The sequence below is a fragment of the Nyctereutes procyonoides genome, unplaced genomic scaffold (assembly GCF_905146905.1).
Source record: "Nyctereutes procyonoides isolate TBG_1078 unplaced genomic scaffold, NYPRO_anot_genome, whole genome shotgun sequence".
NCBI lineage: Eukaryota > Metazoa > Chordata > Mammalia > Carnivora > Canidae > Nyctereutes > Nyctereutes procyonoides.
Window position 1 is genome coordinate 55,405,581 of NW_026575142.1, and position 25,827 is coordinate 55,431,407.

A 25,827-nucleotide genomic window follows, 5' to 3' on the forward strand; every position below is an offset into this window, starting at 1 on the left:
ATAAATCAGTCAGGGAAAGACAAATACCATATGATTTCACTCCTACGTGGAATTTAAGAAACAAAACAGATGAACATAGGGGAAGGGAAGGAAAATAAAATAAAAACAAAGAGGGAGGCAAACCAGAAGAGACTCTTCATTCTAGGGAACAAATTGAGGGTTGCTGGAGGGGTGGGGGGGATGAGGTAACTGGGTGATGGACATTAAGGAAGCCATGTGATATAATGAGCACTGGATGTTATATGCAACTGATGAGTCACTACAGTCTACCCTTGAAACTAATAATACAGTGAATGTTAACTAAATTGAAATTAATTTTTTTTTACAAAAGGTAATGGTGTCCTCAGGAAGTTAAAGTTTAAAACAGATAATAAAAGTAAAACTTAGCACAATGCCCAACACCTAGTAAATACTCATAATGATCATTGTCAGGCATTAAATAAATACCGTGTAAACGCAACTGCTGAAATTTGCTCTGTGCCTGATACTAGAGCTTTCAGGACTAAGACAGACCTTAAACATCTTCTTGCTCAACCTCCGCACTTCACAGACAAGGAAACTGAGATGTACACAGGGAACAGCGCTTGCCCACGTTCACAGACCGTCGGTAGCAGAACAGAAGCTCCTCACTGGCAGGGTTTCCGTTCCATCCACTGCCTCTCTAAGAGCCTTTGGATGTTCAGAGCACACCACAGGCATTGCATGGTGGAAAATGTCAGGCAAAGGATTCTCTTTATTGTACAAACAACTCAAAATGTAAGACCTACAAACGGCCATGGTCATGCCCTTGTCACAGTGTCAGTGAATTCATCTTTCTAAATGACACAATGACTACATCACCCAAGAAAGACTAACATTAAGGGGGGACTTCAGGTGTCACACAAAATATTAAGGATGGAGTTAGTTTTCAAGCCAGAGGACCTAACATTGAGTGTTGTTACATCAACACAATTCAACATATGTTTCTGAGCACTTAATTTTTGTTTGCTTATTTGTTTACTAGATGTGGCATGTTTGCACTGGCAATTACAGTATTTATATTATGTGTGTGTATTTATATATACCTACACATACAAATATATAAAATTTAAAATTTATAAAATTCTCTATTCTCTCTCTCTCTCCTCTCTCTCTCTCTATATATATATATTTTTTTTTTCTCTGTTGCAATGGAAAGATGCAAACTCAGCTTCTAACAGTTGCTTCTGAAAGTATTTCTGTGAGTCAGAACCATGAGGATTCCATGGGGGAAAGAAAAATAGGCATTGGGACTAGCATTTTAAAAGCTTCTACCTTGTGAAAAGCAGAGTGCTAATATAGCACAAATTATTGAGTTCCATTCTCCTCTCTGGTTTATCTCACTCCCCCATACAGTAGGCACTTAAGCAGGCATATTACAGCTCTTTCCCACTTGAACCACACCTTCATGACTTCCTAAGTCCAGAGAACCCTGGAAATGAATATTGGCTACAATGAATACTTAGGAGGGAATAAGATATTGAGAAAAAATAAGGCAGGCATTTGCCAAGCATTCTAGTAGCAGTTTCAGAGAGTGCCTTTCAAATGCTATTTATTTATTCATTGAATATTTTATTTATTTAACAGAGCTTCTATAGTGCATAAGCCTCAGGAATTAAACTTGTCTTTGGTATCAGAGTCTACAACTGAAATCTTCAAAGTGTTTTAAGTAGTTGTGTGTGTGTGTGTGTGTGTGTGTGTTTCTGCTTTACTTGAGATGGAAGATCCTAGGAAAACAGAGCTAGAGGGGATCTTTTGGATCACAAACTGTCTTTGAAAATTGTCCTAAGCAATGAAAATCTTGATGTAAATTTAAAAGGAATCCTAACATACATAAAAAGAAAAAGCAATAGATGGAGTCCTTGGGCATATATATCTCCAATGTTTGTTGGGAAATATTTAAATGTTTTTAGAAACCCTGACACATCTGTTCTGAATCTTAAATTTCAAGGGATACAGTTTGAAAACCAACAATATAGTTTAATTTGAAAAGGAGCCTGAGACCCAGAAAGAGAAGAAATTTGCAAAGAAGGAGAAGAACTGAGTCTCTAAAGGAGTGGCTTGATGCTGGCTCAGTATTTTTTCTATTATAACAAGCTGGCTGGCTTCTACATTTTTGCAAGTGGGCATTAAACACCACAGCATCTAAAAATCACAAGCCCTTCCCAGCTTGTGTACATATTATGGAAGAGTGACTTAGCGTCTGTATCCAATGGCTCTTATCCAAATACTATAGTGTCAACCAACATAAAAGGTCAATTTACAACTATTAGTAAATTATTGGATATAACATTTCTGCCATCCCTTTTAGACGTGGCTTTACCATTAAGCAAATTATTAACATAGATATATTACTAGGTCACTTAATCTAATTGGAAAAGGTTTTTCTATTGATTTTTTCTTACACTGATGGTGATGTTACTATTAAACACTAATAAATGGTATGAACATCTAAGAGAAGGAGGCTATAATTGAGCACCTAATGACTTTGGGGGGAAGGAGGAGAAGATTTCATTAGAATGTGACCTGTAGCTTCATGCATTCTGCAAATGCATGCAAATGTCAACTTGTTTCAAAATTACTGCCATTATATCCTAATAGCAAAGCACCTGCTGGGAAATACCTAGAGGAAATAATAAACAATAATAGCTCTTAGCAACTGAATAATACATTTTATCCACGAATTTAAAAGTTCTTTAGAAGCATTAACTAATTAAGTTTCACCACATGCCCACAAGGTACATATTAGTTGTGTTTTGTAGATGTGCTCATTTAATATGACTTACAGCTCATATTCGTGGGAGTACTGGATAGAAAAGAATCCCACCAAAATAAAATGTTTCCAGATCCTGGAATGCACTGGGCAATCCAATGATAACATGGCAGTGCCCCAACTTATACCCAGGAAGTATTTAAGAATTAATGCACATCCAAAACATCTCATTTAATACAGAGAAACTTCAGAACCAGAGAAAACTGAATCCATGAAGATGCAGAAATCAACATCTGGCTGTAAATGCAATTGAAATATTAGAAGCCAAAAGCTTGCTGGGAGAAGGGCTTTCATAGGTGCATTTTATATACCACATATAAGTAAAGATGGTCTCTAATAGGGATCCCTGGGTGGCGCAGCGGTTTGGCGCCTGCCTTTGGCCCAGGGCGCAATCGTGGAGACCCGGGATCGAATCCCACATCGGGCTCCCGGTGCATGGAGCCTGCTTCTCCCTCTGCCTGTGTCTCTGCCTCTCTTTCTCTCTCTGTGACTATCATAAATAAATAAAAATTTTTAAAAAGATTATTTATTTATTTATTTATTTATTTATTCATAGAGACACACAGAGATAGAGGCAGAGACACAGGCAGAGGGAGAAGCAGGCACCATGCAGAGAGCCTGACGTGGGACTCGATCCAGGGTCTCCAGGATCATACCCCAGGCTGCAGGCGGTGCTAAACCGCTGCGCCACCGGGGCTGCCCTAGAAACAATGTAATTTTATTTTTAAAATTAGATGTCCAAATTCCAGTTACTTAGTTTTCTGGTTCTATATTGATAAGAACCAAGATGCATACAAAAAGTGGCTTAGGGCTCCCAATCAGGATAAAGTGTTCACCCTGATATAACGGGGAGTCAATATAAACTCCAACTATTATTTTTTTGGTGCAAATTTCTTTTTTAAAATTTTACTTAAATTCAATTAATTAACATATATTATTGGTTTTGGACATAGAGGTCAGTGATTCATTAGTTATATATAATACACAGTGCTCATTGCATCACATGCCCTCCTTAATCCTCAGCCAGTTACCCCATTCCCCCATCCCCCTTCCCTCCAGCCACCCTCAGCTTGTTTCCTATGATTAAGAGTCTATTCTTAGAGTTTATCACCCTCTCTGATTTTGTCTTGTTTTATTTTTTCCTCTCTTCTCCTATGATCGCATTTTGTTTCTTAAATTCCACATATGAGTGAAATCATATGGTATTTGTCTTTCTCTGATTGACTGATTTAGCTCAGCATAATATCCTTTAGCTCCATCCACATTGTTGCAAATGGCAAGACTTCAATTTTTGGTGGTTAATATTCCATTGTATATGTATACTGCATCTTCTTTATCCATTCATCTGTGGATGGACATCTAGGCTCTTTCCATAGTTTGCCAACTGTGGACATCGCTGCTATAAACATGGGGCATGTGTGCTCCTTTGGATCACTACATTTGTATTTTTGGGGTAAATAGTAGTGCAATCACTGAGTTGTAGGGTAGCTCTATTTGCAACTTTTGAGGAACCTCCATAATGTTTTCCAGAGTGGCCTCACCAGCTTGCATTCCCACCAGTAGTGTACTTTTTAATTTTCATGCAAATTAGACTCACTACCTCTCAACCTACTCCCAAATTATCACATTATGCTTTTTCCTCTTTGTACTAAGTGACATGAATGTCCTTTCCCCCTACTTTTTATACTCATGTCCTGCCATTCTTCGAAGCTCTCTTCTTCTCTGAGATCCTCATGCATTTTGTTCGTGGCCATGTCCAACAGCACTTATTTCATTCATCTGTTCTTCCAATTTTCACTGTTTTGTATGAGTTATAGGATTATGAATAATTTACACTTTTTATTGTTGCTAGACCATTGATTTAAAACAATAGAAAAGATTATTATATGATTGTTTTTGATACCTGGATTTTGGTGAAACAATAGAAGATAAGAAATAGTTTTATTCCTATAGCGTAATAAAGAGCATCAGTAAGATATCACTAAAATGGGTCTTGACTGCTTGGGCATTTTCTTGTTCAGGGATATCACTGACACCCTACTTGAAGAGTAGTCTAAAATAACTTTTGAACTTTTCAGTTTAAAAGAACCAAAGGGAACCACCAGGCCAAACTTTTACACATAAAATATGGAGGTCTGAAGACGTAAAGGGACTTATCCGGAGCTAAAACCTGAGTTTTCTGGCATGTTATGCCCATATAGTCCTCATCAATCATATTGCCTCAACTAATAACCATTTTTAGTTGGTAACATCCATTGCCAAAATGTAAATATGTGTTTGGGTGCTTTGCTCCTATTACCATCATGTACATATATTTTAGAAGATTCCTCAAAAAACCCCACATAACTTCAATAAATAGCTTACTGGGCTACACTTTACGTATCATGGATTTTTGTGTGAATTCTCTAAAATTTTCAGATCTGGCCTTCAACAGAGTTGGGATGAAGCAGAGCCCGAGTCACCCAGCCCTCTCTCCAACACTGCAGACTAAAACCCTTGTTGCTATATCACTTCCATTTGTGTTGTACAAATGTACATAAAGTTGTCTTTAGGGACTCAGCTCATAGCTTTTTGTTATTTCTCCTCTACTCTACTGATGTTTAATCATGATTCACCAAAAATGAAGTGAGTTTTTATTTAATCATTGATTCAACAAATGTTGCCACCATATGTCAGTTACTGTCCTATGCCTAGGACAGTACAGTGACTTCCAGTACCATTAAAAATAATATGATCAATCATGACTGATATTAGTAAATGCTTTTTGTATCTCAGGTAGTAAACTAGGAACCATATACATCTTGTTACTTAAAATGTTAAATGGTTCACCTAAGCCCCAGGACTACAAGTCAAGATCAGGATTAGAACCTATGTCTGTCACCACCCAAAGTCTGAGCCCTCCGAAGAGTATAGCTTTTGCCCTTAGCAGGCTCATGTCCAGTATGTGGGAGAGACATCTGCCATGATCTGCAAAACAACGTGCTACAAGCTGTTATTCAGACACATACAGGATGTCATTGAGCAGAAAGGAAGAACCCTAACTCTTCTGAGGGCAGTTAGTCTTGAGGAATAGATGGCACATGGCAGTCTGATAAGACGACCAGAAAATTTGTCAAGCAGATAAGAAAAGGAGGGCTTTGTGGCTAGAAGAAGCCCTATGGGGAAGGGTGCAGTCTTTTTTTTTTTAACTTGTAATCTATAGTTTAATAATTGAGAGATGGATAATCTAGAGAATACACTTACATAGCATTTTATTTTATTTTTTCTATAAATTTATTTTTTATTGGTGTTCAATTTGCCGACATACAGAATTACACTCAGTGCTCATCCTATCAAGTGCCCACCTCAGTGCCCGTCACCCAGTCACCTCCATCCCCCGCCCACCTCCCCTTCCACCACCCCTAGTTCGTTTCCCAGAGTTAGGAGTCTTTCATGTTCTGTCTCCCTTTCTGATATTTCCCACTCATTTTTTTCTCCTTTCCCCTTTATTCCCTTTCACTATTTTTTATATTCCCCAAATGAATGAGACCATATAATGTTTGTCCTTCTCTGATTGACTTATTTCACTCAGGATAATACCCTCCAGTTCCATCCACATCGAAGCAAATGGTGGGTATTTGTCATTTCTAATGGCTGAGTAATATTCCATTGTATACATAAACCACATCTTCTTTAGGGTGCAGTCTTTTAAAGATTATAGCACATGTGGGAGACTGAAAGTAGTCTGGCATCCTTGGAATTCATGAGCAAATGGTTCCTGCCGAAGCTGAAGAGGCAGGTGGGGTCATGCAAGCCAAACAATGAAGCTGGCACCTTGCCTATAGGGAACAGGCAAGTGCTAAAGACTTTGAAGCAGAGGGACAGAGTCAAATTTTAGAGTTAGAGTGATCACAGTGGTGTGCCATATGGATTAAATAAGACCGAGGATGGAAGGAGGGAGGAAGGGGGAATTGAGAGAGAGAGGAGTTAGAAAGATATCACAACTGCACAACTAAGAAAAAATGAGAACTTGAACTAGGGTAGTGGCAGTGGAAATAAAAACATATTAATGGAATAGCTAAAAGACCATCTATTGAAACTTATGACCCATTAGGTATGAAGAGCCTTCATAAAGAGAGAAAAGAATCTAAGGTAATGCTCGGGTTTCTGGTTTAGATAATTAAGAAATCATTAAAGAGGTCAGGTAGAAGCAAAGTTGGAGAGGAAAGACAATGAGCCTGGTTTTAGAAAGGCTGACTTTGTTGTACCCTGAGGAACATTCAGATAGAGATGTCAAGATGGCAGCCCACACTAGAATGGATTATCAGATAGGTCTGGGAGAGGGATGCCATGTAGGGAGTCATCAGGACACACGCGGTAATTAACGCCAATTGTTTATTCAACAAGTATTTACTGAACGCCCATTGTATGCCAGAAACTGTTTTAGACACCAGGGATATGGAAGTTAAAAAGACATGTTAAAAAAAACCTCCAGCCCTCTTGGAGCCAATATCCTAGGAGAGGCTATATTTTGGAGCACACGAATAAATTTACAATTACAAGCTGTGTTAACTGCCAGAGAGGAAAAGAATTGAGTCTCTATAATAAAAATAATAGGGTCATATAATCTATACTGGATTGGGAGGCAGGGGATGGTGAGGGAAGGACTCTGAGATAAAGGGTGTTTAAGCTGAGAATTGCACCTGATAAAGGGTTAGCTAAGTGAAGAACACAAGTGGGAAGAGCATATGTGAAGATCTGAGCCTAGAATTTGCTGTATTCAATATACTGAAAGGCGAATGTGATTGGAACATAATGGATGAGCCTCGGATAGAGTGGTAGGAAGAGGCAAATTTAAGCAGATCTATTCATCCAGGGAGGGTCTGTAGCTTGAGATTTAATATCAATCAATCAATCATTCAATCAGAGCAGAAAATCACATTTAATTAGGGGAGGAGAGGAAGAAAAGCCTACAAAATAAACCTAGATTTTTATCATTTCCAGCACAGTATGGTATCTACAAAAGAGTCCTTTCCTCTCAATTGCTATAAATAAATAGTTGTGATTCATAGCCAACTTTTCCACCAGAAGTATTCTCTTCTGGGAGGTTAGAGGAGGAATCCATGAGGTACTTTGTGAATGCAAAGATCTCGTGGAATGGATAAACAAAATTGGGCATATCCATACAATGAAATACTACACAGACATGAAAAGAATGAAATACCAATATGATTACCACATAGATGAGCTTGAAGACATCTTTAGTGTAATAAACCAGGCAGAAAAAGCCATAGAACATATGATTCCATCAATATAAAATGTAGATAATAAGAAAATACTTAGAGACAAAATGTAGATTAATGGTTGGCACGGGCTAGTGTAAAGGGGAAATGGGGAGTAACTGCTCAATGGATATGCAGTGATGAAAATGTTCCAGGATTTGATAGTGGTGATGGGTGTACAACTCTATGAATATACTAACCACCACTGAGTTGTACACTTTAAAAGGGTGAACCTTATGGTATATGAATCATATATCAATAAAGCTGTTACTAAAAAATTGCATGGGACATCTTCCTGTGTTCTCTCAGTCTCCAGAAGTGATAGGTAGACATAAAACTAGATAGATCTAGACAGCTTGCTTATATAGGATTTTACCTAATTTAATTATTTTTAAGCTCATGTTATCTTTGATGAACTTTGGATGAATGAGTTATGTCTATATAAAATGATGACTTTGGAAGTTCAGTTCCATAAGATTAATTTTTTACCAGGAAACATGCTGAAAAAGCTTTCAGTAATCCATCACATGAATAATGTGAAGAAGACAGAGTCAATGTGTCTTATAAAACTTTGCCACTTACTACCTTGTAAAGGTGCTATCAAGGAGTCTCATCCCTTGTGCTGAATATTAAGGATGTAGATAAAAAATGAAGCAGAGCTATAATACATCGGGACTTTAATGAAGCTTTGGATTCTATCCACATGACATATTTATCAATGAACCAAAAGATGTGCTTCACACACAATATATCTTTCCAGTACTAACCTACCAGATTATTACAATCTAGAAAGTAAAGAGGGAGTAAGGTGCACTCTATATTAAAGTTCGCCCAACAGCCAAGGTAAGATTGAAAATTTTAATATATTCCCAATTTAAGAAACTCAATGATTTATCAAGATGTTGAATCCTTATAATGTTCAAATACTCAAAGAAGTTGAGAAACGAGTAGTCTTATCAGTTTTTTCAGTTTTCCCTTGATAATTGGTAATCAAAGAATGGTTACCAGGAATTTATATTAACTTGGGGAGCACGGCTTGTCATTTTTGTTATGGATATTTAGGGAGTAATGGATATATGAGTATCTATGATGGCAATCTCATCAAAGTAGAAAATTCCTTAGAAAATACAATGCAAATAAATGAATAAATGCATGGATGAATAAATAAGTAAACAAATAAATACGCAAGCAAACTAGGTAGAACTGCCCCAGAAGAAGCAGACTGAAAATATTTATCAATAAAAAGTTTAATATTTTATAGGTCTCAAAGTATTTTCATATGTATTAAAAATTTGATCTTCAAATCATTCTGTGACATAAGTAGTACAGAAAGATAGCCCCATTTCAGAGAGGGGCAAACTAAGGCTTAACAAGATAAGGCCACTTTGTGCACACTCATAATTTTGCTAAGTAGCATATCCAATTTTATACCAACTTATATCACGTCCATTTCTTTCTTAGTTTCTTTCTTTGTTTTTCTCTTTCCTTCCTTCTTCATTTCTCTTTCTTTCTTTTAATTCATTCATTTTTAAATTAATTTTTATTTAAATTCAATTTGCCAACATATAGTATAACACCCAGTGCTTATCCCATCAAGTGCCCTCCTTAGTCTTTCTTTCTTCCTTCATTTCTTCCTCTTCTCTTTCTTTCTTTCTTTCTTTCTTTCTTTCTTTCTCTCTCTCTCTCTCTCTCTCTCTCTCTCTCTCTCTCTCTTTCTTTCTCCTTTTGACAGAGTGTGCATGGGTGCACACAAGAGCAGGGCAGCATGGGGAGGAGGGTGGGGCAGAGGGAGAGAAAGAGAATCCCAAAGAGACTCCACACCTAGCTTAGAGACCCCTGTGGGGCTCCATCTCATGACCCTGAGATCATGACCTGAGCCGAAATCAAGAATCAGATGCTTCATCAACTGTGCCACCCAGATGCCACATGTCTAGTGTGATTCTGACACGATACAATATTTTATAATTATTTTTAGTATTTATTAATGTTATTTTAATCACCACAGGATAAAAAAAGATGTATATAAATATCAGAAAGTGAATAATGATTTATCATATCACAAAAATGGCCTATGCTATAAAAACTGGCTAGTGACTGAGAAAATAATGTATTTTTGAAAAATATTTGATTTTGTTGGTTGATTTTGTCTTTGCCTTTATTCATTTTATAAAGAAATTCAAGTCACTAAGCTACCTATCAAGGACTAAAATACCTATACCTATGTCCTATATGTACAGAAGATAACTGTTTTCTCACACTATGTGGTCAGGTTTCAACTATCCATGACTTTAGAGGGACAAAGAATATTTAGAATTTTTTAAATCTCTCTGAAATTCAGATTCTCATGTAAATGAGTATTTCCCCTTTTGCCATAAACATATTATTTTGTAAAACCCACCAAATTGGAACACCTGGGTGACTCAGTAGTTGAGCACCTTCCTTTAGCCCAGGGCATGATCATGGAGTTCTGGGATCAAGTCCCACACTGGGCTCCCTATGTGGAGCCTGCTTCTCCCTCTGCCGTGTCTCTGCCTCTCTCTCTGCGTGTCTCTCATAAATAAATAAATAAAATCTTAAAAAAAAAACTCACCAAATTGCCAGCTTTTGTTGGTTTTTTCTCCTTCTCCAACTAGCTAAGCGTCTCCTAAATAAACAATAATTACTTTAAGGTTATTTATTCATGATTCTCCTTTGTGCTCCAAAAGTAGGAGAAATATGAAAAATGAGAAATGGCATCAGGAGAGAGCAATAGAGAGGAAAAAATCTGGGGAAAATAATGCTTATGGAAAGTAAAATAATTTATCCTTATGATCAGGCTTTCAACTGAGTAACAATCTAATAAGAACTAAATTTGCAGTACAGGGTTAGGAGGCAGTTAGGGATTTCCTCAAATGTGGAGTTGATTCATCTACAAAATGGATTCTCAAGCAGATCAGTGGACTCACTCTTGGAATTATTTCAAGTCATTATTCTCTTTGTGAGATAGAGTAGGTGTCGTTGAGAATGGAAGAAGGGGAGGGAGATAACTGTGTCGTATTAAAAATCAGCACAATCACGGTATCATAGTTAAAGGCCTTTGAGTAGGCTACCCAATCAACAGCTATCTCAGCTCTTGGATCAATACACCTATAAGTGGCACCATCTGATTTAACTGGCAGTCCCTAGGCAGTAATAAATTTATTACAGTGACCCAAGCAAGTGATCCCATCTACTCCTCATCTGTCAATAGAGGATTAATCCCCAAAGCCCAAACCCCCAGCAAGCAACTCTAATAAATAGGGTGACTGAAATGATAATGTCTCCTCATTGGCCAGGGAGGGATTGGTCCTTCCAAAGTATAGATCTCATTGTTGATGAATTTCCTTTTAAGGGTTTTCTACTTAATTAATAACAGTTTAGATTCTTGATTCATAGATTGCCTTGACAAGCTAGGTTTTCCCCTTCTTATTTTAACTTCGAGTTGTAATAACCATCTTGAGTTTTCGTGTTATTAAAATTATACTGAAATCTCATTTTAATGTTTTCACTTATGAATTATTTTCATATAAAATAGTAGTATTTAAAAAAATTCTGTTTAGGGTAATACTGTACGGTAGTCCACTCCTGATAATTTTAATTATTAGCACTTCTGGAGGGGGAAATTGTTGGTTTTGAAGGAAATGATTTTTCTTTGATAACTTGGCAACATGCAAATCTGCCCTCCCATCCTTGCATACCCGGCATAAGAAACCATCTCTTACTCTGCTGTAGACTACAAGGAAGTGGAACCAAAGAGAGGTGTGCGGAGAGCAATAATGATAGGAAAATTTCTTCTTTAAGTACAACTCTGACCACAGCACATGTCCCCCAAATTAAACATGCTCAAAACTCCTCTTGGCCTGCAGGATAAAATTCAAAACCCTTTAATGGCCTTTACAAGGCCTTCCAGAAACTTGCCAGTACCTCTTTCATCATCCTCAGTTTCTACCACCAATGTATACATATTCTATATTCCAGAGATATCAACTGTTTTACAGCCACCTGAATATTGCCACACTGTTCCACACCTTCATGCCTGGGTGCCTGCTAGTTTCAGTACTGAACTCACCATCTTTTCTCCTAGTTCCCCCTTCTGATGAACTCCTACTCATTCCGAAAGAGAGTTCCCATCTGTATTGCCTTCAAGAGCCACCCAAACAACTGCCCACTCCTTTTTGTGCGTGCCAACCCTCTACCTATTATTTACTACATTATTGCACTTATTATACTTCACTGTAATAAGTGCATTTATTATGCTTCACTTTTAAATACATTTTTCTCATCAGTAAGTTTCTTCCAAGCAAGATCTGTGTATTGTTCAACTTGGTATCATTAGCAATTTGCACAGTTCCTGGCACCCAGAAAATGTTCCATAAAAGTTGCTGAATGAAGCTGAAGTATTCATGACCTTAAAAATGAAATGTTATAGTTTAAAGCATTAATGGCTTTTTAAAATCTAAGATAAAATTATATGTGACATATTGATATATGTCTCATAGGACAATCCTAACTTCAAACATTCCTATTCTCAGATCATATATCCTTATTTTTAGTTGAGAAAATATCAAATATGAACAACATAAATACAAAATATAAATAACAGGTTTCATGGATCAATATTCAATCATAAAACAATGAATAAAATACTAAGTTCAACATATTTCTGTCCCAATTTTCCAAATCTTTAGGAAGATGTTTGCAACCTGAACACCAAAAAAAAACTGAATTCTCAGATAAAATCTATACATCTGTCCTTTGTATTCATAGAAGCAGACATCTACTAGGACCCAAAAGGGAGATTCAGTAAAATCCCATCACATACACACACAAAAAAAATCCAAATCACTTGAGTCAGTGGATTGATAGAGACCATAGTCCCCAGCTAAGGAGGGTCTGAATACTGAGCTTCTTGGACCAACAGACATTTGTCACAGACTTTGGACAGGATTTTCAGGTGGTGTGAACTGGGCACCAAGCAGCTGGGTAAACCTGGATAGATGCCATCTCTCTGTCCTGCAGTTCCTCCTCTGTCACACAAGCATCACCGAGGGCCTTCAGCCTACCAGTTCTGGAACTGTTTCACGTCATCAAGAATGAGTAGGGAGTGTCAGGGACAGTCACTGGTGACTGGTCAATAAGAGACCTGCTTCCCTATTTAATCCTCCCAACCTTTTCCCTCACTTTTGAAGACAAACAAAACACAAAAACCAGATACTTTTTCACGTAGGCAACACATTTAATATGGGCTGATAAAACCTTAAGTCTGGTGCATTATCATGATACAAAGTGTGTTGAATCCACAGTTACTGTGGGTCATTCGGGAAGATATACATCCTTTCATTAGACATTAAAAAACTATAAGCAGCTAGCATCACGTCTGCATTTATAGGATTTACAGTTTGCCAAAGCATTAGGATACAGTATCTCATTTGACTCTCAGACATCTCTGCGGGTGCAGGTTTTTCCCATTAGACGGAGAATGGAACAGAAGTTCAGACAGGTTCAGTGTACTGCCTAAGGTCAGGCTACTAATAAATGCAGAGCTAAGATTCAATCATCAGTCTCTATATTTCAAATTCAATTTCATTCTGTATTAATGCTCTCCCTCCTTCCAGTCCTGCTGTTCAGGCAGAGAATGCTGCTAAGTGAGAGGAAAAAGGATTAAAAGACTTATCTATTCATTCAAGAAATAGTCGCCAGGCACAAACTCTATGCCAGACACTGTGCTAGATGCCAGGGAAAACCGAATCCCACTCAAACCCTCTCCTCCTGGACTTCCAGCCCTTATGCTTACAGGAGAGACTAAAATGGGTAAGTGTAACTAGATGATGTAGGCAGATGTTATATGTAAAGATATAAGCGAGGAGCTATGAGAGCACATTGTTTGAACGATTCATTCTGTTTATAAGCATCAGAAAGAGCCTCTGGCACTTAGCTGGACCTTGAAGAGTATTTCATTCAATAAGCGGACACTAAAAAGAACAGTGTGAGAGACAGTTCAGATGGATGGAAAGGGCCAGGCTCATCCTGGGAGGCAGTTCTTTTGGTCAGTATGGTAAGATGAAGCCTGAGGAGGTACCAGCTTTGTTGAGAGAAAGCCAGACCCACTCTGGGGCTGCAAAGTGAAACATCCTCCCCCAGATTTTGTTCTCCACACTTTCCCAAAGAAGATACTTACTTGCACTTGGCTTTGGAATATCCATAAAGGATGGTTCTCAATATGTGGTCTTGACAGCATCAGCATTGACATCACCTGGCAACTTTGAGAAATGCAAATCCTCAGGCCCTGGTCACCAACCTACCAAACTGAAAATCCCAGGGGTGGGGCCTGGTACTCAAAGGTTTAACAAGAACCGTAGGTGATTCTGTAGCTGCTCAAGTCTGAGGACCACAGCCTTAAAATATTTATTTTGCCAATTCACATGTCTACCTTTTAATGTAAAACATCAGTTGCAGTCGCAAAGTTAGCCTACCCACCTTTTAACTCTGCACAGTAATTTTTTGTGTGCATGTGACAGGAAGTAGGTCTACTGATCAAAGGTAAAATGGACTACTTGGGAATGAACCAGGAGTTTATGTTGAGGTGCAGAGCCAACTCCTCAAAACTGTTGGAAGGGAGATGTAAGTATCTGTGGTTCACTTGAGAAAATGCCATCCATGGCCCTATTCTCCCTGGGATAAACTTCTTTTGTGGCACAAGACTTAACGTCAGCCAATCTATAACACCATCTTTCAAATGGCTCACAAATGGGAACTGTGAAATACTTTTTATGAAACACACAAGTCACATTCAAGTACAGCAAGAGGAAAAGGTGGGCACACCCATCTTTCTGCAATCTTTTGGTTTGGCTTAGAACAGGCTATAATCCAATTTGATAACTAACTATCAAGCTCTCTGTTGTCAGCATGACTAGGTTGGATGTGGGGATGTGGGTGATAGTTACAGTCTTATTTTCAAGGAGCTTACATTCTGGTTCTTTGAAATGCTCATAAAATCCCCTCACTTTTCCCTACTCACACCCCAGGAACTCCTTTACTCCCTACCTTAGGAGTTTCTTCCTGGAATGCTTGACTGTCAAAACACATCAAGACCTGTCAAAGCTGGGCTCAAATGCCACCATTTTTCCCTCGACCAGATATGATCTCCTCTTATACAATACAGACCAAAGAATGAATTATTTTTCTCTGACAGAGCTCTGTAGCCTTCCGGGAATGCAGTACAGATCTGTATTATTAACAATATTCTAATTAGTTCCTGTATGCCCTGTAAGAAAACCTTGATGCAAATCATTTCTAATTAAGAGAAAGACAGTGAATCAAATTTTCATTAAACCAGAATGAAAAAAATAAATAAAACTCTTTTTCTTTTTAATATCCAATTCTCCCGTTGGACTTCCTAAGTGATGGTGTCACCCTGACTTTATAAATGCTGAATGTTGCATAACAAATACATGAAGGACTTCAGGATTTTGCCACTGCATAAAAAGACAAAGAATAAGTATGTTACTTGTAGATTTTAGATTTGGAAGTGGGCATGAAGGAAATGTTTTGTTGAAGTCTGGGAGGCAAGTAAGAGGGTTGGGGTAAATCTAGGTTATCTGGTTGTGCTTCCTAGGTCCTCCTTAACTAGTATTACAGGGTAACACACTGTTGTAGTATCACACAGGAGAGAAGAATTCTTTTTGAGATAATTGATTACTACTAGGATATTTTTGGAAAAATGCTTCATTGTTGCCAAGAATGACTAAAATCTGATCTGGATCTAAATAATAAATTCAATGCTACCAACACAACGAAGGTACATTTATTTTGAAATATGAGATTTCATTTAAAGCTCAAAACACTCCTGTCCTACCATAATGTCTTGCCATAGAGGGGGCATTCAATACATCTCTGAGAAGAGACAAAACCAGTAGTAGGAAGGTAAAAGATTGTTAGTCCCATTTCACAGGTAGAAAATGGAACCTCAGAGTGAAAGGGCTGGGAAATGGTCAAGTTGGAGCAGAATAGAGGATTGCTGAACACAGTCCATTCTTTCTCCCACACCATACTAATGTCACAGCTCAACAGGCCTGAGTACTACATTTACCCTTGTATATCAAAACTGTTTGTGGTCCTCATAGATCCTAGAGAAAGAGTGCCATTAAGTTGCTTTACTGATAAACTCTAGCTACATATAAAAACCCACAGCTAGGGCAGCCCGGTGGCTCAGTGGTTTAGCGCGGCCTTCAGCCCAGGGCCTGATCCTGGAGACCCGAGATCAAGTCCGGATTGGGCTCCCTGCATGGAGCCTGCTTCTCCCTCTGCCTGTGTCTCTGCCTCTCTCTGTCTCTCTCTGTCTCTCTCTCCCTCTCTCTCTATCTCTCATGAATAAATAAATAAAATCATTAAAAAAAAAACAGTTAATTTGCCATTCCTAACAAATCAGTGGAGGAAGAAAATAATCGTCAACCAAATTGACTGACCACATCTTTCACTTTTCAGAGCAATGTTGGCTTTTCACCTTATTCCCTGGAGCAATGATAAAGAATCCTTCCAGCTCTGTACTTCAGCATAAAGAAACTGTGTTGGGAATAACAGCTGGGTAGCAATATAGTAAGAAATCTTTACTATGCAGAATATGAAACATCTTATTGAAGCCTTACTTCATGCATGGTGTATATAACATCTGATATGAAATTCCTCTCAAAATTCTCTGTGTGACAGAGATGTATGCGGCCTGAGTGTTAGCTATTTCATTCCCCCTTTATTAACGGTCTCTATTATTGGCAGCAGCGATGTGCCCAGGTACATATCTCAGCTGCCCCTTTGTAGGTTTTAAAATTTAAACAAAACAATTCTAAGAGAGACTTTGAAGAAAAAGAAAGTGTTCTGTTGGAAAGCCCTCTGTTTTACCCTTCTCTTTCTCCATCTCTGCCTGAGATTGCAATGTGATGGTTGGAGCTACAATAGGTGGACATCTTTTGACCATGAAGCAACCTTGAGAACAGAAGTGACGCAATAGCAAGGGCAAAACAGAAGGATGGAGGAAAACAGAGAGTCTAATGATATCCTAATACCATCATATCAGCTTTGGGATGCCTATCTCTTGATATCTATGTTAAAAGAAAATTAATTCTGTTTAGTTTAAGTCACTATAATTTCAGATCTCTTGTTGCTGATATTGACCAATATAATCATAACTGATGAATTCACCCCAAAGTGGACAGAATAGAGAGCCAAAAAAATTTTGATTATGACTGCATTTTAGAATTAAAGACCAACTGAGTAATAGACGGACCAGTGTTCCACACTAATGTGGGCTAAAAGAGGCAGATAATTTTCCCTAAATGAGGCAACCAGAAATGGAACTTGATCAGGAGTCTGAGTCATGCCAGAAAGAAGATGATGATGTTTGGAACCCTGTATAATTATGCAGTAGGGGTGGTGGTGGGGGAGGGTGGAGAGGTGAATTAAGGAATGAGGACATTGGAACAAAGGATTAATGGAGCTAGAGGGAAAGGCACACTGTTTGGAACTGGAGGGGCTACCATCACTGGCCTCCAGAGACATGGGATCAGAAAAGAAATGTTACACACCAGGTAAGAAATTCCCTTATCCAGGGGGTTCAGAGAAACATTTTCTTTCCCTTGAAATATCTGGCACAGGACTTTAAAAAGGGGGTACACATTCCTTAAACATATGCTGATTGATTTAAAGCCACCCAGAAAATCAGTGATTGAAGTTCACATGGGAGCCTCATTCTCAAAAGATTACATGAGACACACTGTTCCACCCCAATCCTTTCTCACTCTCATTTAACTGTCACTAAAGAGCACCAAATTATAAAGGAAATGATACGTCTAGGTAACTGCAATAAAGCAGATACATGTTACCACAGTCTCACAGCACAAAGAGAGTGAGAATTTAAAAACACTCAGCATTTACCTGTGATTGCTGTTTAAAACTTTATACTTGATATTTGTACCCTTGTTTCCCTAGTACAGTAGTTCTCAATCAAGGTGATTTTGTTCTGCAGGGACATTTGGCAATGTCTCTTGAGCCCTTTTTGGTTGTCACAAGCAAGGGGGGGGGATGGTACTCCTGGCATCTAGTGGGCAGAGGCTAGGGATGCTGCTCACCAGCCATCCTACAAGACATTGAAAAACTCCCCCCTTAAAAAATAATTATCTTGCCCCAAATTTAGTAATGGTGCCAGCTACTTCAAGGGTATAGCATAATCTCCCCAGTGTTGATGTTTTTAGTTCATGTAAAATTTTTTAGAGTATTCAACAAAAAGACACCTAACCTAAGTGTAATCAAAATATGATGTATGGTCCGTAATTCTTGGTACTACTCAGCTCCAATGTATTTCCTTGTTCACAGAAAGCTGGAAATAAATAATAGCCACAATTTTCAAGTACACATTATTTGAAAGGCACAATGCAAAAACACTTTACCAAAAAAAATAATCTTATTGAATCTATAGAACATTCCTGAGGGCAAATGTTATTACAATCATTTTACAGAAGAGAACTCTAAAGCTATGATAGATAAAATCCCATGCCCAAGGTCATAGAACTTATAAATAACAAAGGATCCAAGTGCATACCAACCACAAGGAAGCTAAATGTATTATCATGACTTGGTTGTTATTCTGGATATCAATGTTCTCCAGTGAGTTGAGAGGGGTTTTTCTCCCCCTTTTAAGTTCATAAAAACATTGACTTTCTTGCACAGAGTGTTTCTTAAAATGCACTATACATTTCTGCTCTTTATTAGGCACACTATATTGAATCTAATTTAATCCTTTCTTTACATATCCAGATGATGATGATGAATACCCACATTGTCCTGTACTGCAACGTCCTCTGGATCTAGTGAAATGTACAGGGTTCCTGCCTTCTCAATAGATGGGACCCAATGCTTTTAAGAGTTTTTCTGCCTGTTTTGTTTTTTTGTTTGTTTTGTTTTACCATTTTTCTTTCTCTGCTTCTTCTAGGAGAATCATAATTGCCTCCTTCAACATTAGCCACTGTATCTGCTTTCAGAATCTTCTAGTCTTCCATGGATGAAAAGATAGATCACCAGCTCTACTAGAACTATGTCTAAAATTAGAATAACAAACTCTAAAAAGAATCTCCCATAGTGTGTACATGTGTCGGGGAGGGAAGGGAGGGAAAAGGGACTGAGGACATGTAAGTTTCAGGGTATCAACTTTATCTCTTCTAAATTCCTTTTGGCTTTATTTCCTGGGTTCCAGTTGGGCTCCAGCCAGCTGAGTTTGTTGGATCTGTATCTTCAGATTCATGAGGAATTAAATAATGGACATTTTAATCATCGTAATTTAGAAAATCCTACATTTGGCTATATTATATTGGAATGTTGTGCAATGCTTCTACCACACGAAGTAAATATGTCTGCTAACACTCAAGCTCCAATTCATCAGTAGAAACACATTCCCTACTCATATCCAAGCAATATTTTCAATTTTTATACATGTGGTTTCCATGTTTACTTTGTTTTTTTAATTTTTATTTATTTATGATAATCACAGAGAGAGAGAGGCAGAGACATAGGCAGAGGGAGAAGCAGGCTCCATGCACCAGGAGCCCGATGTGGGATTCGATCCCGGGTCTCCAGGATCGCGCCCTGGGCCAAAGGCAGGCGCCAAACCGCTGCGCCACCCAGGGATCCCTCCATGTTCACTTTGAAAAGGGACCAAAATACTTGTAACATTTTCAGAACAAATCAATGTGGAAGAGAATATGAAGTTTCAAAGGTTGTTTTACTCTGGGAAATTGTTTCTCAAGTGAGGCCCGGTATACCATTGGTTTTGTTGTTGTTGTTGTTGTTGTTGTTGTTGTTGTTGTTTCTGCTCCACCATTGCTCTTATGGATCATAGAAAGGACCCTTATCAGCACTTTGCAACCAAAAAGCAAACTACAGATGCTAGTGAGGTTTAACCAGAACAAAACACAATCAGACACATCAGTGATTCTTGAAGATTGCAGAAAACTGTGACAAATCTGCTAAATAATCAGCTCATTGTTTTTTTTTTTATTACCACATTTGAAAAGATTTCCTGTATAGTTTTATGTCAACAAAATAGCTGGTACACTGGGCCAATGCTTTGTCAGGCTGAAAGCTGGTACTGAAACTGCCAATGGTCACATACCTACAACTTGGCAGGTCAGAGTGCTGCATTGCTTCTGTGGTTCACCGCTTGCCTCTGTCAACTCAACATCAGCTGCTGGTTTGCAAGAACGTTCCCTTGGGGACCCAAATGCTGCTACCAGCAGTTTTATTACAGTCTGCCATAGCTTTGTGAGGCTGAGCAAGCTGCAGACTTTGCACTAGGATCATCATGGAAAACAGAGCAAAACAGAGTTTGGAGTGTGTCAAGTAGTGGAAATTTTAGAATGTGTTAGCTTTGCCCTAGGAAGCAGGGCATTTGGTTTATTTGGGAAATAAAGGGTTATTAGCTTAAAAAGAGGTAAAAATTCTGCTTTTCTCTTAAATCATGGTTTCATGTAACTTAGCTTTTCAATGAAAATAATTTATTTCTCCAATAGGAGATTTAGTATGAAATTACCACTGCAGCTAGGATGATCAGAAACTCATTGGCTACCTCTCAAAATAGTTACCCAATTAGGGGCTGAAGATACAGTGATTGAAAAGATGGCTGCATTTTCCCTTGAAATCTTTATAGGCCTCTATACTGGTTCTATAAGAACCCTAATTTGGTACATTCTAAAAGTCCAGGTGCTAGGCTTTTTGCAAAGTGCTTAGGATGCACAGATAAGTCATAGTTGGCCCTCATCTCCCAGCGACTAGTGGGTGTCTAACAGCGACTTGGTGATCTAACAAGACGCTGAGTTGCTTCCCCATGTGCATTGAGTGGACCACAGGAAGGACAAATTAGATTTGAAAATCCCCCAAAGATTGCTAGATTCAGCTGCTGACACTATGTTTCCACTGATAGAAAAAAAAACATGAGCTAAAGAATAGATACCTTCTCTTCTAAAAGGACTCCAGGAAATTATAGCTACTGAAGCGAAGTCTGTGATGATACAGTAATAAGACTTTGCAAGGACAGAAATGCTGATTCTTATGGCACTTCATGTTCTCTCTCTATGTCTGTGTAATACACACACAAAAAAACACAAAAATATGACCTGATATCACAATAGCAGTAGAAACTAATAAAATCAACAATTTTCAGCATCTGGGAGCAAATGATACTCATCTGTATGACACAGGCATGTGGCCTCATCCCCAGTTGATGGGCCTCCACAGAGCTAGAGAAGCAGCAGAAGCTCTGACTGCCTCCCAGCGTGTACCCTCATCTCAGAGATGCAGAAATCAGAAATCTGACAGCTACCTCCCTGCACATACAGCAGGAAAATGGCTTACTATCCCACCCAAGATGATCCACTCTCTCCTCTGATGTCTATTCCTTTCCTAATGGAGTAGGACTCCACAGCATGAGTGAGGCCCCTGACATGAAAATGGGGTTCAGAAAGGTCACATAGGGAAGGAGTGCAAAACTGGTGGTGGGCACCAGTGAAGACAGGAAGAATCTTGATAGCTGTACACTCTGTTTCTGGAAAAACAAGAACTAGAAATTGTTTCAGATCACTCAGGATAATAAGTCTACTTTTCACAGCCAAAGGATAGGCTGTGGTAGTTAATTTTGTATGCGTCTGCTTGCCTGGGCTAAGGGAGGCCTTGGTGGCCAGCAAGACTTACTGCTAGGTGTGTCTGTGAAAGTGTTTCTGGAAGAGACTGGCATTTGAATCACTAGATTGAGCAATGTAGATGTGTATCATCCAATCTTTAGAGGACCTGAATGTAACAAAAGGCAGAAGGGTGAATTTGCTCTTTGCTTGAGCTGAGACATCCATCTTCTCTCGGCCTTGGACAGTCAGTATTCCAGATTCTCAGGCTTCCAGACTCAGACTGAATTATACCCAGTTTTAATCACAGGACTTCTTGGCCTCCATAATCATGATCATGGCAGCCAATATATATCCTACTGGTCCTGTGTCTCTGGAAAACTGTGACTAATAGGCATTGGAAACTGAAGATCCTTTCTTATTTAGGCAGAGCCTTACTAATTATCTCCTAAAAATTAGTGAACAACTTTGCACATCAAACAAGCCTCTAACATAGTTCCTGAGAGATAGAATCTATCATATTCACATGGAAATTCCTAGGGAATAAGGGAGAACACAGGAGCTTAATTTTTGGTAAATTCTAGTCCTGGACCCATGCTCAAGGGGAATGAACACAAGACCAAAAACAGCACAGGTGGGACCCATACTGCAAAACTTGATGCTCTAAAAGTGAAGAAAAACATAGGAAGAAAGAGAAAGAAAGAAAGGAAGAAAGAAAGAAAGAAAGAAAGAAAGAAAGAAAGAAAGAAAGAAAGAAGAAAGAAAGAAAAGAAAGAAAGAAAGAAAGAAAGAAAGAAAGAAAGAAAGAAAGAAAGAAAGAAAGAAAGAAAGAAAGAAAGAAAGAAAGAAAGAAAGAAATATCTACTCTGTGTTTTCAAGTAAATAAGTGAAGTAGTGGGCTTGTTAGAATAAGGGATGATTGATGAGATTAAAAGATATTTTAGCGACAGTCAGTCTGAAATTATTAAGGAATGTGGCTGAGAATAGCAAAGAAGCAAAAGCCAAATTAATTCCACGTTGGAAATGGAAAAGAACAAAACTGGCACTATAAAAAATTAAATCATTGATATAAAGAAATTCTGCCCTAAATCAGAAAATATGAAAAGTTATGAAAGAAGAGACAGCAGACAAAGGCTATAGATTTCTCTCTACAAGTAATTTTTATCCCTAAAGGACAAGTCTTACCTAATGGAATAGAAGCAACAATCAATTTAATAAAGGAAATAGGTCCTGAGTTGAGCACCAACAAGAGTCTGTGTTCCAAACAAAATGTAATCAATCTGGCAAATAAAATAGCGACTGACATTTGAAGGAGCCTCCTGCTATCCAAAAGTAATAGGACTAGACCCAGGAATTCCTTGGGTCCTCTTCATTCAAGCCAGACAGACCCAGTTCACATCATGGCCTTACAACTTGACAAGCTGTATAAATATGGACAAGTCATTTAACATCAAGTTTGCCGGCATCTGATATTTACGACTTAACACCGACTAGTAAAAACGCTACTTCAAAAAGTTTGTCACCCCAACATATCACCATCCCTACTGAAAAATCCCTTTTACTAATTTCCTAGTGCATCTGACTCAGCCTGAGTAGGCTTCCTCGTTCCTCCCTCCAAATTCCACAACCTTCATTCCACCAGACCAGGATGCATCTGGAAGGAACCGTTGAAGGGAAGGAAAGGAAAGATCAGAGAAAGAAGGAAGTAGCCCCAAGATCATCCTCCCTGGAGAAGCAGCAACTGATCCCAAAAGAAAATCCACAATGAACTTTGTAACAAAATATCCCCTAAGGTATGTTATTTTTATCCCCTAGAAGTGATATACTTGTCTTATTATAAAGGAAGCCTTGCCTGGATAGGCCGAGCATTCCCCTTGTTAGCTGATTTCTGCCATTCATTTTCATTACAAATTCATTTTCATAAATCTGAATTGCTGTAAAATCCAGATTAACAGCCTCCAATAACTTCGATGACTACATGAGCCATCACATTAATTATAACACTGAACAATGATCTTTCCTATAGACTTACCTGAAAGCTACCCAGCTTAAAGTATTGCTCATTTCTTTTCTATGAGACTGGCTGACTTTCTATAGGCTTCACTTTCTAGAGTAGGATAACCTGGGTCCCTGACAAAGAGGAGCCCTTGGTACGCTCAGACTCTCTTAAAGACAGTCCAGACTCTGTCCATGTCTGTTTGATGCCTAAAGCTGAGACTTCCACAAACAACACTCCTTCTCCTTTGTCCCTAAGTATCATTTTCATTAGAGATTAGGATCAAAGCTTTACAGTAAACTTTTCTACTAATGTTTTCCCTTATCCCATCTTACAGTCACACTTTTATCTACTACCTGAAGTAGTAAGTCATAATTATAGCTTTTGATTAAACAATGGCTTCCACAAATGCACAAATACTTGTCTGTTTAGGACATTTTATCTACAAAGATCCTTATGAGACCTAGTTCTCAAGAAACCTATTCCAGATTTTTCTACCAAATAACTAGACTAGAGGCAACCTCCTCTTTCTGGGCTTGAGGTAACAAACTGGTGAAGGGGGCAGGGCCAGAGTGCTGGTTCTCCTGCAGTGCCCCTTTCAAGGCATGCCCTACGCGACACAGGAGCATGCCTTGGAAAGGTCGAGGACAGAGAAAGTGGCAATCAAGTAAGGTAATCTGTGTGGAATTACTTTGTAAACGCGGTTACTAGTACAATTACACTTGGCAGGGAGTGGGAGCAGGGTCTAAAAAATGAAAAGAGCCTTGATTTAGAATTGGAAGCCCTGATGGTAATTGTAGTTTCGGGAATGTCACGTACCAGTCCGAGTATCAGCTTTTCTAAATGTATTAACAGTATAATAGTACTCGGTTAAAGAGCTATTCTGAAGGTCAAGAGTAATACATTTGTCAGAGCGCCTACTACTGAGTGTAGCACATAGCAGGCTCTCAATAAATAAAGTCCAAGGACGACAGGCAGCTAGTTCTCTGGCCCTTCACAGGCCACATCGCTGGCTTCCTTGGAAGCGTATAAAGCCTTAGACAGCCGAGCACTCTCAGCCAAACACACTGGTCCAACCCCTTTGTCCCTTCCTGGTCATTTCCCTAAAGGTAGCCTTTCAGGAATTTATAGCCTTCCTGATTTACTGGGCTCTCCTGTCAAAGAACTTACTTAGAAACTAAGTTATTATAAAACATAAAGAAACATGTTCAAGCTGTCAGAACATTAAGCAGGCTCTGACTCCTAGTCAGTGTCCTTTTCCCTCTTGCCATGGTTTCCATCCAGCTGCAATCAATATACATTTTGGCAGAAGACATGCTAAAGAAAAAAATCTTCCAGCTTGTTTCCAAGAATTTCACTTTTGCCCATACATATAGATCCTACGGTAATGGTAACAACATCCATTTCTTCAGGACTCTGCAATTAACTTCACACTTCACTGGCATTTTATAACCCAATTAAATAGACCAGCATATAATCCTATCCCACCCATTAGATAGGAAGCTCCTGAGGGTCAAAGGAGCCACATGAGCAGCTCCAGGTCCTGCCACTAATGAGCAATGGAACAGATCCTGGGCGTACAAACATGGGAACATGGAGACTAACATGCTGTCCATCACCCTGTCTGCCTCCACTTTTGTCAAGATACGTGGAAAAGGAAGTAGCTGGAATTTCAAAGTTAACCCAACGTCCTCCTCATTGTAACATACCTTAACAATTCATTTTGTGCCAACCAAATAAATCCATCATGGGATATAAGAAAGGTCTCTGTAATAAGATGAAGAGATTGTATAACCCAATAAAATTAGTGTTTTTTAAATTAGACAAAGAGTACCAATGGAGTAGCACTGAATGTGAGCATTGACTGTTTTAAATGAGCAGCACACTTGCCAAGTGGGTACTTGGCACTAGGCTAGTTGTGGTTAACAGAAAAGACATGATCCCTCTTCACAAGGACCTCACAGCCTAGTTGGGAGCTAAATAAATTAAATACATACACTATTTAAATATAGGATTATAAATTTTGATTCGTTTTATAAAATAAATGCGGGGGTAACATAATTTAGTTTAAGGATAAGGGAAGACAGAGAGACAGACAGATGG

General features: G+C 38.6%; 1 protein-coding gene across 1 annotated transcript in view; it reads right to left on the reverse strand.

Annotated features, from left to right (window-relative positions):
• Nucleotides 1-25,827, reverse strand: part of FGF12 (fibroblast growth factor 12) — a 544,450-nt gene that overhangs the window by 464,732 nt on the left and 53,891 nt on the right. The gene's annotated exons all lie outside the window — the stretch shown is intronic.